At 42.8% G+C, this 15964-nt stretch overlaps 1 long non-coding RNA gene across 8 annotated transcripts in view; it reads left to right on the top strand.

Annotated features, from left to right (window-relative positions):
- The window catches only part of LOC310695848, a 37928-nt gene extending 23552 nt beyond the window's left edge, over positions 1 to 14376 (top strand). For 7 of the 8 annotated variants that reach the window (XR_014520285.1, XR_014520286.1, XR_014520287.1 and 4 more), the window contains exons 4-5: positions 2549 to 2600; positions 6727 to 10454. This is a non-coding gene — a long non-coding RNA (uncharacterized lncRNA). Of the gene's footprint in view, positions 1 to 2548; positions 2601 to 6726; positions 10455 to 14149 lie in introns of those variants that run through there. The other variant, XR_014520284.1, reaches the window with a different exon arrangement.
- Positions 14377 to 15964: the final 1588 nt, after the last annotated feature.

Below are 15964 nucleotides of genomic sequence, written 5' to 3'. Positions count from 1 at the left end.
TGCAATTGCCTCCAGCCGAGGACCAACCAGAAACATTTTCGCTAGGTAACATAATGCCTAACAAAGTACAAAGCAACCTATTCTCCCACCTGTGTTCCAGGACTGCCTCAAAGCCCATCTGCAAGAAGTTAATATCTTAGTACATCAACCTTCATCTTGCCTTGCAAATGCTGACTTGGCTATGCCAGCACTAGAGGACACCTCAACAGAAGAAGAACCCCCGGGAACAATTTCTGGGACGCACATTCCTGTTGATGCTCTCAATCCTAGCGATCTCGCCTCCCAAACTGGCTACTTGAGGACAGTTAATAAGAGAGCACGACATAGTTTGTTTACAAGAAACTTGGTCGACAAGGCACATTGACTTTGCCGGCTATAACACCTTTGCGGTTCTGGCAGTCAAACTCCACAAGCAAGGCAGCCCCTCGGGTGGCTTGCTAACCCTGGTGGCTCCCCATATAAAATGTGAACACATTCTCTCGGCCAATGCAAATTGCAAACTTTTAGCAACAAAGATAGAGATGGAAAGCCAGGTCATGTTACTGGTCAATGTGTATATTTCTCCCTCCTCTACTGTCACAGCCAAGAACCATCAATGGGATCTCCTTGCACACATGCTCGAGAATCTGGACACCATTTGCCCCAATTTACCCATTGTCCTGACAGGGGATTGTAATGCCCGCCTAGGCCAAGGGCAAGAAGTATATACAAAAGCTTGGGAGATCTTGGACTCTACTGCTCTTCCGCTTATGGGAACAAGAATCACGGGACTTAGAAATCTACCTGGCTGGCTTACGGCTCACCAAGCTGACTACCACCAAGGCTTTGGTGTGGCTTAATGGGCTGCCAGACTGGGAAGGCTCTGGGAATTTTACTTTCCTCTCCCCACAAGGAGATAGTGTGGTAGACTATATTCTGGTCCCCACTAAATTGCTGCCCCTCGTGGCAGAGTTCCACACGGGTGATCCTATGCTTAGTGACCATCTCCCCCTTCAATGTAAATTTGCCTTTCCAGCGAGAGTGCCAGAATATATAATCAATCCACTCCCCCAGGTACCACATCCTCAGTACATAAAGATTCAAACTAACGAGCATACATGGAAACCAGAGACAGAGGTTATACGCTTCTTATTACAGGGGAGAGACCAGAAGCTCACCAAGACAGTAGCTAAGTTCCTCTATTTGATTTTCTGCCACATAAGTACGCTACAGGACCCTGCCCTTGCTGGAGTCCCACAGAGGTGAAATAGATTGCTCGCCTCTTTTTCTCTTTGGCAAATGACTGTACTGTTGAAATGGCGATGAGATCACATTGGCCTATTTATTCTGAATGTTTGTAAGTCATGTCAATAAAGGTTTGATGATGATGATTTTCTTCCATCAAGTGATGGAGAATATCAATGGTAGAAAAAGGATGAAAAGTATGGAACCTAAAGGACCCCATCCAGCTAAAGTTAGCCTTGTTTGGATTCCCGTGAAATCAAAATGGGGCTGTAGTGAGTTCTGGCTCCTGTTGATTGCCATGAGATTTTGTTGCAGATAACTTTAGTCCAGTTGGGACCAAAGTAATTGGCCCCCGACTGGCTGACTCCAAAGTGTTTTGATACAACATTAATGCTACATAAGCCTTGGGCCAACTTTAGACAGCTGAGGAAGATACCAGAAACAAGTGAAAACATGAGTGAAATGTGGTTTCAAACATTCCTGATATCACACACATAAATCTACTTGGCATGACTCTCCTTTTGTCTGTTGCTTTGAGTTCAGAATCAGATCTTGGCAGGAGGCCAAGCAAAACAATTATGAAACAATTATCAAGCTTTCGCTGAAGTGAATTATTATTATGGGTTCCCTTCTTAAGGATGCAACCTTTCTCCTTGAAAGGCTATTATATTACAGTACTGAGATCAGCACCTTCTTTTAATACCTAATACATCTTCTGTGTGCACACCCATACCTCAAACACAAAAATGTTTTTGTCTAAAGAAAGCCAGCACTGGAGGGCCAGCTCAAGACATTTTGCTGCCTGAGGCAAAGAACAAGGTAGTGTCTCCAGTGCCGGATTACCAAAGAGGCAGAGTCGGCACCAGCCTTTTAGGGGCCTGACAACAACAGATCAAAATAATATTTCTTTGATCTTGAAAAAAAATTACAAAAACATGTTAGCATATAATTTGCAAGACACCCCCCAAAAAATTTGGACTGCCTAGGGTTATCCCCAGGGATTAATCTGGCACACTGTCTTCTACCATTGCATGTACAAAAGTCAGCCAACTGGCAATGACATGTAATAAGGCTACATCCACTCCATACATTGAAAGCTGTATCATACCAGTCATTGTTTCCCTCAAAGATCTAGAGCAAGTTGTTTGTTAAGAGTGCTGAGAGATGCAAGGTGACTCCTATTCCCCTCATACAACTACGATTTTCATAGTGGTTTAACCTTTAACCTCTCTTTCCAGTGAATTCTGGAAATAGTAGGTCTGTGTGGGGTCTTTTAATATCAGCCTGAGCCAGAAAAAATTGCATGATCTTTTTTAAAATCCAGGTCTTCACCACTCACCTGAAGCACACAGTGATGGAGCCTGGCAATGCACAAGGTAGGTGCCTCAATAGAAATGTCCTGTCCCTGGTTGACTCCAGTCTTGCCTCTTGCCGTTGAGGAATTTGAGGCAGGGCCTCAAATCATTATCAGGAGTGCAGAGAGACGGAGGACCACAAACAAAAAGGAAGTCCAGATCCTAAGCCAGAGGTTCCCAAACTGTGGTTTGTATGCCATCAGTGGACCACAAGCTTCATTCAGGTAGTCTGTGGCATGTCTGTGGATTTGTGGTTGAAGACAGGTGATGGCACATCTATTGGATTAAATATTGATTGTTCATGGTATTTGTATTCCTTCTTATATTTCATTATGTTACAATTTGAATTCTATGTGAATTCTATGAAATTCAAATTATTATATGATAGAATACAATTCAATATTATAATATAATATAATATAATATAATATAATATAATATAATATAATGCAATTAAAATGCAATTAAAAACCATACAGGATTTAGCACAGTGCATTGCAAGACTCTGTGCCCCACACCCTGGAAGCTGTATGCCGGCTCCCTTGGCCAGTAAAGCAAGATGAACGCTGCAACCCCAGAGTCGTCACGGGGATTTGAACCACCGACCTTCTAATCGGCAAGCCCTAGGCTCTGTGGTTTAACCCACAGCACCACCCGTGTCCCTGAGAGTTGTTAGGCGACCCCTATTTCCCTCATGAAAAGCTATGGTTTTCCCAGTAGTGATGTATGGAAGTGAGAGCTGGACCATAAAGAAAGCTGATCGCCGAAGAATTGATGCTTTTGAATTATGGTGCTGGAGGAGACTCTTGAGAGTCCCATGGACTGCAAGAAGATCAAACCTCTCCATTCTGAAGGAAATCAGCCCTGAGTGCTCACTGGAAGGACAGATCGTGAAGCTGAGGCTCCAATATTTTGGCCACCTCATGAGAAGAGAAGACTCCCTGGAAAAGACCCAGATGTTGGGAAAGATGGAGGGCACAAGGAGAAGGAGATGACCGAGGATGAGATGGTTGGACAGTGTCCTCGAAGCTACAAACATGAGTCTGACCAAACTGCGGGAGGCAGTGGAAGACAGGAGTGCCTGGCGTGCTCTGGTCCATGGGGTCACGAAGAGTCGGACACAACTAAACAACTAAACAACAACAACATTTCCCTCATGAAGTTAAAATTCCCAAAGTCCCTTCATCAATGAAAATAATAAATATAGTTGTAGCAAACATGGCATAAATTTTATGTCACTCATTCTTAAAAAAACAACACAATTTTCTATGATTATTAAGATTATTTTATTATCTTGTCATTCTTCTTGGTATTGTAAGTGTTTTTAAGTATAGATAGGGTGAACCTTTGTATCTTGCTTCTCTCTTAGGCCACTTGCTTTTAAGGAACAGGCTGGTGCTGTGATATTGTAACAATATGTATGAAATCTTTTATATGTACCGGTATATATATATAAATTTATCAATAATGATAACAACAGAGAAAACTTAAACTTAAATAAATGACCAGCATCTCTCTTCCTACATATTAATCTCAGAGCTCTTATTTGGTCCATCTTTTCTGAACCTGTTTACTCTCCATGATTCACAGGAACCCCAGAGCTGTACAAAGAATGATATATGGGACACATGTCAGCAAGCTTGATTAATTTTCATTGTCCTTAATCAAACCCCTCAAAGTACCTCAAAAACATCTCCCTGAAGTTACCCCCCTGCTCTTGGCTGCATCACACAGATCACTCTCCCTGGAACATTCATACCTGAACAGTGTGTTTGCATCCCATTCTGACCTGTCCCCATTTCAAGTGGCCTCTGTGACCAGGTCTCGATTGCATTGCGAGGGATGAGCAGCCCACACCCAGGGCAGCAAACCAGAACACTATATTCGATGAAGAAGACATCCCTGACAGCTAGGTGTCTGCTTTGCCTTATTAATGGCCTTCTTCAAACACTGCAAAACAGATCAGCATGGCACTGCCCTCCTTTCACCTTGCAAAAGATGAACACCTGACTTTCTGTACCCCTGTCTTACGGTTTGTCTTATGCCCACTAAGACCAGGGCCTTTCGTTTGGTGTAGGTATCGGGGTGAGGGGGATTCAATTCAGTTTGCATTTAAAGCCAAAACTATCAAATTCACAATTTTTGGAACAATATGGCTACCAAAACACACAGCCACCCTTCCAAATTCCCATTTCTCTGAACTCTGAAAGGCAGCCAGTGTTTACAAAAATATATAGGCTGGGAGAAAGTCTACATAAAAATGAATGCATTATTGAAAATAACACAGAAAAATGCATTGTAGTAGGAGACATTTCTTGAAAAATGTGGACATTAGTCACATTAGGAGAAATTTGATGGTGTATTTTCATGAGGATTTTTTTAAAAAAAACAACAATGAACAAACCATAAATTGCTGCAGAAATGTGGAGAACTGAAGTTATGATAGGGGGAAATGAAGAAGTGAGCATGGCAATTTGGACCCAGCTCTCCTTTGATCTAGTCCATCAGACAGTGTGAACTTCTTCACTGGAGGTTTTAAACAGTGGTTGGATGGCCATAATAATAATAATAATAATAATAATAATAATAATAATTTATTATTTATACCCCGCCCATCTGGCTGAGTTTCCCCAGCCACTCTGGGCGGCTCCCAATCAGTGTTAAAAACAGTACAGCGTTACATATTAAAAACTTCCATCTGTCAGGCATTCTAGATTGCCTTTGGGGTCCCTTCCCTATCATTCTATGATACTATCATTCAGGTCCAAGAGACTAATTTGGTCCTACATGCCTTCCGATCTGGCCTTTGGGATTCTCCTCAGGCTACACACCCTCCTCAGCCACAACCCTCACCAGACTTGCTTTGCCTGCCTGGAATGTGCCCTTGTACACAAACAGTGCTGCTTGCTTGCCTAGATGGATGGATGGAAGATAGAGAAGGGTGTGTGTGTGTGTGTGTGTGTGTGTGTGTGTGTGTGTGTGTGTAAATCAATCCACTGTACTGTACAAAGGAAAAATTCACATTCATTGATCTGCCCACTTTTGCCTCTAGCCCCAGCCACCACTGGCATATGCCCCCCCCCCCAGGTTTCTGAGAAGGAAAGGTTGCTCCTAGCTGTGGGCTTGATGTGAGGACTAGTGATTAACTGCTAAAAGCCCATGCTGAAACTGGGGCCAGTTGCATCCTGTTCCTTAATCTTTAATATTTGGCATTCTTGTTCATTCTTGTTCATGCTTTGAAGGAAATGTCCTCTTCACAAAGCTACAGGCACTCCCAATCTATATTTCTTCACGTGTCCCAGGACTGACCCCTGCTTCAGAGTAATCCCTAATTGGGAGACCCTGTCACCCCCTTTAGGACGGAAGGACATTCTCTGAGCTTAGTGGGTAGTTTAGTTACACACCCAGCTTTGAGCAAGAGTTGAATTGATTTGCCAAGAATAAGCCTTAGGAACACATAAGCTTCTTTCCTGCAACTAAGAGGAAATAATACAGCAATACAAGTGTTCCTTCATTGCAACTGAGTTGGCATGAACAGCATGTAATGTGACGGAGTCCAAGCTGGGTGGAACTCTCTGTCCAGAGTGCTTTGTTTGCTTCTCTTCCTACTGGCTTTCCATCTGCAGATGAACTTTTTTATTTCAAAGACATTTCAATGATGTTTAAATGGTTCTGTCTTTTGCCTTATTCCTTGTCCTGCCCACCTGCCTGCCTGCCTTCCCTAAGATGTGGTGATGACCACCTACTTGGGTAGCTTTAAAAGAGGATTGGACAGAGCCAGTGTGGTGTAGTGGTTAGGAGTGGTAGTCTCGTAATCTGGTGAACCAGGTTCGCGTCTCCGCTCCTCCACATGCAGCTGCTGGGTGACCTTGGGCCAGTCACACTTCTCTGAAGTCTCTCAGCCCCACTCACCTCACAGAGTGTTTGTTGTGGGGGAGGAAGGGAAAGGAGAATGTTAGTCGCTTTGAGACTCCTTCGGGTAGTGATAAGGTGGGATATCAAATCCAAACTACTACTACTACTACTACTACTACTACTACGACTACTCTTCTTCTTCTTCTTCTTCTTCTTCTTCTTCTTCTTCTTCTTCTTCTTCTTCTTCTTCTCTTCTTCTGTTTTCATTTCGTACATGATATTTCATCACCAGGGCCAACACAAGACATTTGGGCAGCTGTGGTGAACCACAAAACAGTGCCTCTCCACCAAGGAATAAGGGGTGAGTGAAGATCTACATCAGGAACAAGGGTGAGAGGAGACCAGCTATTCACCAAGAGGTGGCTGTACTGGTGGCATTGGAAGGGGCTGCCAAGGAGATGACAGATCTGGCCTCCAAGAAGCATGCTGCAGATGACACTGCTACCACAGCAGCAGAAGAAGAAGAAGAAGAAGTAGCAGCAGGCAATGCATTAGTTAGACACCAGATCTAACTAATGGGTCCTGCCACCTGAGGCACTCACCTCACCTTGCCTCATGGGTGGGCCAGCACTGGATATTACACAGTTCTCCGGCCAAAGAACATGTTAAAAATGTGAAGGGAAATAATGTTCAAAATGCACTGCATTAGATAAAACTGCTTGCAAACATATGCATTTTAGGCAAAATAGAACAAATGCTGATAAATTTTCATCGGGACATTGATTATTATTTTTTTAATTGGAAAATGATGTGAAAATGTAGTGAATTGAACTAAAGTAAAATGAGAAGCTAAGATAGACTGAAGTTGAAAGGTTCATCCATACCTGCCTGTGACCTTTCAGATGTTGAAACTATATTATTGCGATTGCCCAAGCACCCATAGCCCCCTGGAGTTGGCTTTTATGTCCCATCATCTCTGACCAATGCTAGATGCTGATGATGGGATTTGGAGTGCAAGAACAACTCAATGGCCACAGGTTTCCCATCACTTCCTCACATGCACCCAGCAGTTCTGCAGTTAATCTCTGGGTAACAGGGCTCCCCAGTGTTTACCCACCAAATCAACATTCACTGTCTCAGTCAGTCATCCCTATCCTGGTGTCATTCAGCTGTTTTGGACTGGAATTCCCACTAGTTCCTGCCAGCAGTTGTAGTAACACCCAAGTCAGTTGAGACCAAGGCACTGGGGGAGGGAAATAGAATCCTTCTGCCCAATGCCTGCTGTTCCCTAAAGCTGCAACCAAACATATCATAAGGGCAGACCAGTATGTGTATCTGAAATGGAAGATTCATATATTGGGTCTTTTACTTTTAAAGGTGGTTAAATAGCAGCTGCACACATGCTCAGCAATTTGGATAAGGACCATGGCAATGAGGGACAGGCCAATGGACGTTTCCTCTACAGCTTTTCCTCAAAGATCAACTTTGGGGTGCATATCTGGTTTGGCCTTCTCTGGGTGATTGAAACCACATTTTGGAGCAAAATAAACTGAAGTTCGCTCATCCATCACATAATTACAAGGCATCCTTGCCAGATGTAGCGTTCACAACCTTGCCTGTTGGGGGGGAAACAGGCCAGGCCATGGTGTTTCCGCTGCACTGTGGCCTTATGTAATCACATGAAACCTTTACTTATCATTGTCACAACCTCTTTTTATAATCTAATCACCACCTCTTGAAGAGCCAAGAGTTCCACTAATGGGGCAGCTCTAATCCTGGAAGAATGGATAGAGATAATCTACCATGGCAAATTCCATCTGTGTCAAATATCTGTAATGAAGAACCGTTCAGTGTGACAGACTTTCACATGGTGCATACCAGGAAATTATATTAAATGTGGGGAAAGAGGGAGAGAGAAAAGGGGTTGCAGACATCACTGGGCACCTGGCAAGGCCCACTCCACTGCAGGAGACCCACTGGAATAAGCTCCCAGGCCAGTTTTAAGGTTGTAAGGCCCTTAAAAACTTGGGTCCAGCATATGTGAGGGACCACCTGATCCCTTATGTCTTGTCAATCAAAACCAAACCAAACCAAACCAGGAGCCTTCTGGTTCTGCTCCTCCTCTTTGAGTCATTCACCTAAGCATGGTGGGAAGAACATCTTTTGCTTACCATGCCCTTCTTCTTTGGGTGATTCTACAGGTTGATTCCAGGGGGGAGAGATCAAGTGCATGGACAGTGAGAGCAAAAATGAAGGGGTGGTGGGTCCACTCAGGAAACAGGAACATAAGAAGCTGCCTCATGCAGCTCATGAGTCAGACAATTTCTTCATCTGGCTCAGTATTGTCTACTCTGACTGGCAGTGGCCCTCCAGGGTCTTCCTAGCTCTATCTGGAGACCCTTCTGCATGCACGGAAGATTCTCTATGGTTGGGCTATGGTCCTTTCCCAAAGGACAAGGGCCCAGTGAGTATCTTTCCCAAGGTCTCTCTAAAACCTGGAGCTGCCACTATTATTTATGGAGATGAAAGCTAAGACAGACATGCAGAATCCCTACATAATGTGCTATATCTGAAATGCTCTACAAATGCAGACTGCTAGAGGGAGGAGATTGACTGTTTGGATACTTCCTCCACAGTAAATGGTTCTTGACCACATGCACAGCTTGCATGTCAAGGAGGAGGAAGTAGGTAGAGATGAGCATTTCCTAGATCAGTTTTAGACTGGCTGTCAGCAAAGTGTCCCAGATCCCCTCCAAATGTCCCTTTCTCTGGAGAACATACTGGGAAATGAGGGTAGCAAGGGGGCAGCTGCAATGTGGGTGGTGACTGAGAGGAGTGCTGCACTGCTGCAGTGAGCAAGCTGCCCTTTAAATTTCCCAGTGCCCCCTACTTGGCATTGCTTCAGAGTGATGCTATATCAGTAACATTGAGGAAGGATCAGAGAGATGGTTTTAAATTATTGATTGATTGATTGATTGATTGATTGATTGCTAGCTGCAACCGCTCAGAGCTCCTCTTGGTGCTCAAGGAGAATTGAGAGGGGGGGATTTCCAATGTGTGAACCTCCCTGAGATCTCTTGATGACGGGTGGTATATAAATTTAATAATAAATAAATATTGTTCTGCTTTGTAGAAACACTTCATCAGGAGACTTTGGGAAGAAATTAGTTGACAGTTAAGGATGGATAAATCTGCCAATTTCAATTTCTTGAATTCAGTTTGCCACATATCCCCATCAGTTTGCAAACTGCTTTTTAAAAATCCTCATAAAAATTTGGGAGCATTTTAGCCTGCATTCCTCCAAACATACATTTTTGCAAGCAACTTCCCCTAACGTAATGCATTTGTACAAATTCACATACACACACACATGTATATTAATATATGCATTTTTATGTGAACCTTCTCCTAGTACAGTGGTACCTCCGTTTTCAAGCGTCTTGGAAATCGAACCTGAATGCCGAAAACCTGGAAGTAATTGCTTCCGTTTTTGAACACTCCTTGGAAGTCGAATGGCTTCTGCTGCTTTTTCTTCTTTTTTCTCCATTGAGTTTGTCGACCGCCCTTTGCGCCTCGGTTGTCAAACGTTTTGGAGATTGAACAGTCTTCCAGAATGCATTACGTTTGACAACCGAGGTATCACTGTGTATGCATTCTTGGTAGACTTTCCTTGGTTGAGGAACTGCATCGCAAAATTCAGAGAAGTGCAAATTTAGAAGGAAAGGCGACTTTCAGTTTGCTTATTCTTTGGGGAAGTAGGAGCTTCAGATATTTTCTCTCCACCGTCACCCCATCACATCCCTACTGATGATTCCTTTGTGTGGCCACCAGGTATGTCTATAGGTGCCATCCCCTGGGATCAGGTGGGCCCCATAAGCATCTGTACCCTTTCTCGCTTCATTGTTTTACAACATCTCCCCTTTATTCTCACCATTATTATTGTTACTTGATGATATTCATTTTTTCAGTACTATGTTGAGATCTCAGATCTTATTTTGTTTCCTGATATTTTGTCTCTCTTTATTTAAGGGGTGATATGATAGCCATGTTCAAATATATAAAAGGATGTCACATAGAGGAGGGAGAAAAGTTGTTTTCTTCTGCTCCAGAGAAGCGGACACGGAGCAATGGATCCAAACTACAAGAAAGAAGATTCCACCTAAACATTAGGAGGAACTTCCTGACAGTAAGAGCTGTTCGACAGTGGAATTTGCTGCCAAGGAGTGTGGTGGAGTCTCCTACTTTGGAGGTCTTTAAGCAGAGGCTTGACAACCATATGCCAGGAGTGCTCTGGTGGTGTTTCCTGCTTGGCAGGGGGTTGGACTCGATGGCCCTTGTGGTCTATTCCAACTCTATGATTCTATGATTCTATTTCCATTCTTATGAGATCGAGTACAGTGGTACCTCGGGTTAAGTACTTAATTCGTTCTGGAGGCCCGTTCTTAACCTGAAACTGTTCTTAACCTGAAGCACCACTTTAGCTAATGGGGCCTCCTGCTGCTGCTGCGCCGCCGAAGCATGATTTCTGTTCTCATCCTGAAGCAAAGTTTTTAACCCGAGGTACTATTTCTGGGTTAGCGGAGTCTGTAACCTGAAGCGTATGTAACCTGAGGCACCACTGTATTTAAAAAGGAAGAATGGCAAATTCAATTTATTATTATTATTATTATTATTATTATTATTATTATTATTATTAGTCTATTCTGAATAGGACTTACTTGGAGACAACCCAATGATAATTACATCAGCATCAGTGATGCTCATTGCTTTCTCATTGCTGTTGAAATATCAGTCCTTTGTGATGTTGTCTGGTACCTTTTGTGTCACTACTGTCCCAATTTATTGGGCTCAGCTGGGTTACAGTTTCGGACAGTTTTTGTTTGCAATCCATTCCATCCACCAGTGACTTCATTTTACAAGACATACTTAGTAGCTTTAGCTGTTCATAAGCTTTGGAAAACAAAGAGGATGAGTGGGCAGAGAGCTTTTAAAAAGAGGCTTCAATAAGGAGAGTCTATTTGGAGATGCTTATTCACTCTAAATTATCAGAAGGCTGTTGCAAGGAGCCTTGAATCATCTGGCTACTCACTTGAGACCTCAGGCAGAACAACAAAATGAGCATCTGCATACCAGATGGGCTGATTAACAACTTAAAAAAAAAAGACAGACAACAAAATGAACTGGACTCCTTGGCAGGTTTTGAATAAACATACACAAATTTATTGGTTGATAACATGATAGATAGACAACGCAAGGATATGTATAATTTTATAACATGCAGAGAATAATATGTGCAGAGAAATCAGAGAGAGGAGCTGAGGGAAGTCCCTGGTTGGGGGGGAGGGAGGGATGGAAGAGGGGTGGGGGGGAAGTACATGATTATATGGTTTGATAATTTGTTATGTTGGAATTGCTTAATAAAAATATTTTTTGAAAAAAGAAAAAAAGACAGGGGGCATAACAGAATCTGCCTTTGAGATTGCTGTGGGATCTTGGGGGTCATTGGGCCCATCCCACAGTTCAATGCAACACCTGCATTTCAGTATAGCATCCCTGATAGGGAGCTTCCAGCCTTTGTATCTCTCTCTCTCTGCTTCTAAACATGCTGTGGACAAGGGGGGGGGCTCTTCCCCCTCCATGGACATGTCAGGGAATGGTCTGAAGACGAGGACTGGGCAATGCGTTCTATGGCAGACCAGCTTCTCTCTGATGGAGAGATGGGGGGGAGAGTGCCCCCCCTTGTCCACAGCGTGTTCAGAAGCAGAGAGAGAGAGACAGAAGCTGAGCAGCTTAGAGAGGAGTTACCCAGCTACAAGATAATGACAAGGGAACCAGAAGGAAGGGGGCAGCTAGTTGAGACGTCACTTGAGAGTAGGGGGGGACCCCCCTCACCATGGACTCGGAGGTCCGAAGGTATCAGAGAGCAAAGGAGTCGGGGGAGGGAGGAACTTCCCGTTGGAACCTAAAATGCTGCAGAAGTCAGAAGGAGGATTTAGAGCAGCCAACCGCCCTCCTTGCGGAGAGCTGTGTATTTGTGCTTGAAACATGATGCTGTAATAAAAGGACTAGAAATATATCAGCTGCTTGTTAATTCTTATCTGTGAAGTTATGGAAGGGAGAGGAGGACTCTCCACGCCTGACAGGACATAACAGCTTTCACACATAGGACCAACCAATGATAACAGAGCTTCCCACTTGAAGTTTTATAAATTTATATAATATAATAACACAAACAGAAATAATTAAGAATGCAACTACTGTATAAGAGATTACTATTTTAACTGGAATGTAACTGAAATTAATAAGACTATGGAACACAGAAATGTAAAATCGGGAATGCATCAAAGTCACCACACGGGGAGCCACTTTAACTAAAGTGTATTAATTGGAAATTAATTGGTATTGCTATAATTGGTCTATTATTGGGGAAATACTGGGAAACTAATACACAATTTATTTGGTCAAAAAAAGCAAGTAATGTGAGAAATGGTAGAGCCCCTAATATAAATTTTGATCACGTTTATGGGACTTTGTTTTCAACATTTTATTTTATCAGTATTTTTAATGACTATATATTTTTATCTGACCCATAAATCTTGTCAAATAAAAATATAATTAAATGCACACACAAAAACACATAAGCATACACGCACACACATGTACAATGGACACAAGGCAAGATCAGGCAGTACTAGGATGTTAGTTTTTCATGCATTACTAGATTCTCAAAGTCCAACTGAACACCAAGACAAGGAGGAAATGAATGAGAGCACAGCAGGCACTTTTAGAAAGTACTCTTATCACAATACATTTCAAGTGACTGCTTTTGCTTAATTAATTAATCTCAAAGACTACGTTTCTGATGATTGTCTGCTGAGGTCACCCACTTGCTCAGAGGAAAGATTATTCACACTCAGGAACTGAATCTGACTGGCCTGCAAAAGAAAAAAAGGCCTTTGATTACTTAGAAAAATGCCTTCCTGTTTCTTTACAAAGGAAGGCAGGGAGATGAAGAGGAAGCTACTGTGGGTGGGTGGGTGGGATGGTGGGAGGAAACTTGTGTTTTGGCCTGAGAAGTGGGAAAGAAAAAGTCCTATGAACTTAAGGATCTGTTTGGTACACATCACAAAACTGTCCATTTATTTTCTTTCTGTTATTTCAGTTTCTCATTTTTCCAGTCTTAAATTCAGTTCACATTTCTGCAGCAATTTGTGATTAAAAATAATGAATCAGCATTTAAGATTAAACAATGCTGATTGTAATAATTACAATTTGGAATGGTAATCTCTGCCTTCTTACATTCCTACTCCTTAGCTATTGAAGAAATCCAAGCCTCCCCTGGAGACTAATCAGTGAAAGACCCACCAACCCCAATTTTTTTTAAAAAAATTAATTTTTAAAAATTAATTTTTATTAATTGTTTTTGTAATTGTTTAATGTTTAAATGTTGTATTTTAATCTTGTTTTTAAGTTGTATTCATTCAACTCGTTTTTATTATTGGTTGTTAGCCGCCCTGAGCCCGGCCTTGGCTGGGAGGGCAGGGTATAAATAAAAATTATTATTATTATTATTATTATTATTATTATTATTATTATTATTTCTATTTCTCCACCCATAAATAGTGTGAAGAATGTTTGGAGGCCCTGTCCAATCAGCCAGTGACAATGGATATTTTTCTCATATGGACATATTGACTAGCATATTTTTTTCCCAGCTTTAAGGAAATGCCAGTGAACTGGAAGTAAAAATCTCTCCACTCAACATACCTCTCTGCACTTCAAGAATATGTTTGGGGGGAACTGAATACAAACAGACGCCACGGCACATAGCCTGGAGTGTCTCTTCTTCTCTCATCAACCATCATTAAGCAATGCTTAGATGTCAGTAATGAAACAAGTATTTTCTTTAAAAATAATAATAGCGCCTGTGTGTGGATCCTTAAAGCCTGTCATCTATGAGTCACATTTGGCCTGGCACCTATGGGGAAAGGTTATATATAAACAAAAGGATGTTCCCAAAGTTCACCTGGGTGCATGATCGGCACGCAACCAGTGGCAATTACCACCAGCTTTGCTATACTGTGCTACTGCACATAGAACATTCATTGCATTTCTTTGGTCTTGGAAGGAATACACACATTCTTTAAAGGACAAAACAATAACACCAAGAACAAGATGTTCTGAAATGGCCGTGGACGGCGGCTGGAAGGAGGAGTCGCCTGCTCAGCTTCCCCAGGCTCACTTTTTGAGGCCTCCATAATGAGAACATCTGGGGGGTCACTGGTTCCTGGCCCCCTGATCTGAGAACTTCATCAGTTGCCATAACATTTTTTTAAAAAAAACAACCACACACATTGTTTTAATGTGTTTTGCCCTTTATTGTCATCTACCTGTTAACTGATGGTGGTGCTGTGGGCAAAACCACAGAGCCTAGGGCTTGCTGATCAGAAGGTCGGCGGTTCGAATCCCCACGATGGGGTGAGCTCCCGTTGCTCGGTCCCTGCTCCTGCCAACCTAGCAGTTTGAAAGGACCTCAAAGTGCAAGTAGATAAATAGGTACTGCTCCAGTGGGAAGGTAAACGGCATTTCCGTGTGCTGCTCTGGTTTCACCAGAAGCAGCTTAGTCATGCTGGTCACATGACCCGAAAAAAACTGTCTGCGGACAAACATTGTTTCTCTTGGGCAGTAAAGCGAGATGAGCACCACAACCCCAGAGTCATTCGTGACTGGACTTAACTGTCAGGGGTCCTTTTCCTTTTCCTTTTCCTTTTCCTGTTAACTGAGGCCTGTTGCTGGGCAGAAAGGCTGCATACAAATACCTTAATGGCATATGGTTGGATTCAGACTTGCCCTTCCACAAAACAGAAGGGATCCTTCCATTCACGGAAGGGACTAAAATCCAATGGAGGCTTTTACAAGAGGAGTAGAGGTTTCTGCAGCCCCCCCCCCTCACTACCTCCCACACTGTTCCAGAGTGTCTGAAACAGACTAGAGCAGGGATGGGGGATCCAAAGGGTCACATTCCCTCATGGACAACCTTCTGAACCACCCTGAGATCTGCAGATGAAAGGTGGTATACAAAATTAATAAATAAAATTATTATTATTATTATGGGGGCCACATGCCAGTGGTGGATGGGGCCCAAGGCAATAGTAGATGGAGTGGATGTGACCACTATCTTTGTATAATAGGCTATATCCTACTACGTGCACAACCCTCTCTTCATCCTCTACCCCAACATGTGAGATGAATTAACACAGTCCAAGCAGACATTCCAGTCACGTTTGAGGAGGGTACAGATTAGGGGCACTGAAGGGGGTGGCCTAGGGAGAGGTTTGATGACTGGAGGGCCAAATTTGACTCCTGCTCTAAAGCATATCTTGTGAGGTGCAGAGGGGGGCAAAAATTGCTTCCTCTCCTTTCTGTGACTGGAGCACCTTGTGAATGAGTTCTGGAATTCTAGATTCAGGCTCCGTTAAATAAAATCCACACCAGGTATTTATTGCTGCTTTTCCTTGGTTGGGAAGCTG

This window comes from Podarcis liolepis, assembly GCF_965112155.1.
Source record: "Podarcis liolepis genome assembly, chromosome: 16".
Taxonomy (NCBI): domain Eukaryota; kingdom Metazoa; phylum Chordata; class Lepidosauria; order Squamata; family Lacertidae; genus Podarcis; species Podarcis liolepis.
The sequence above is the reverse complement of the archived record's forward strand: the minus strand, read 5'-3'. Positions and strand labels throughout refer to the sequence as shown.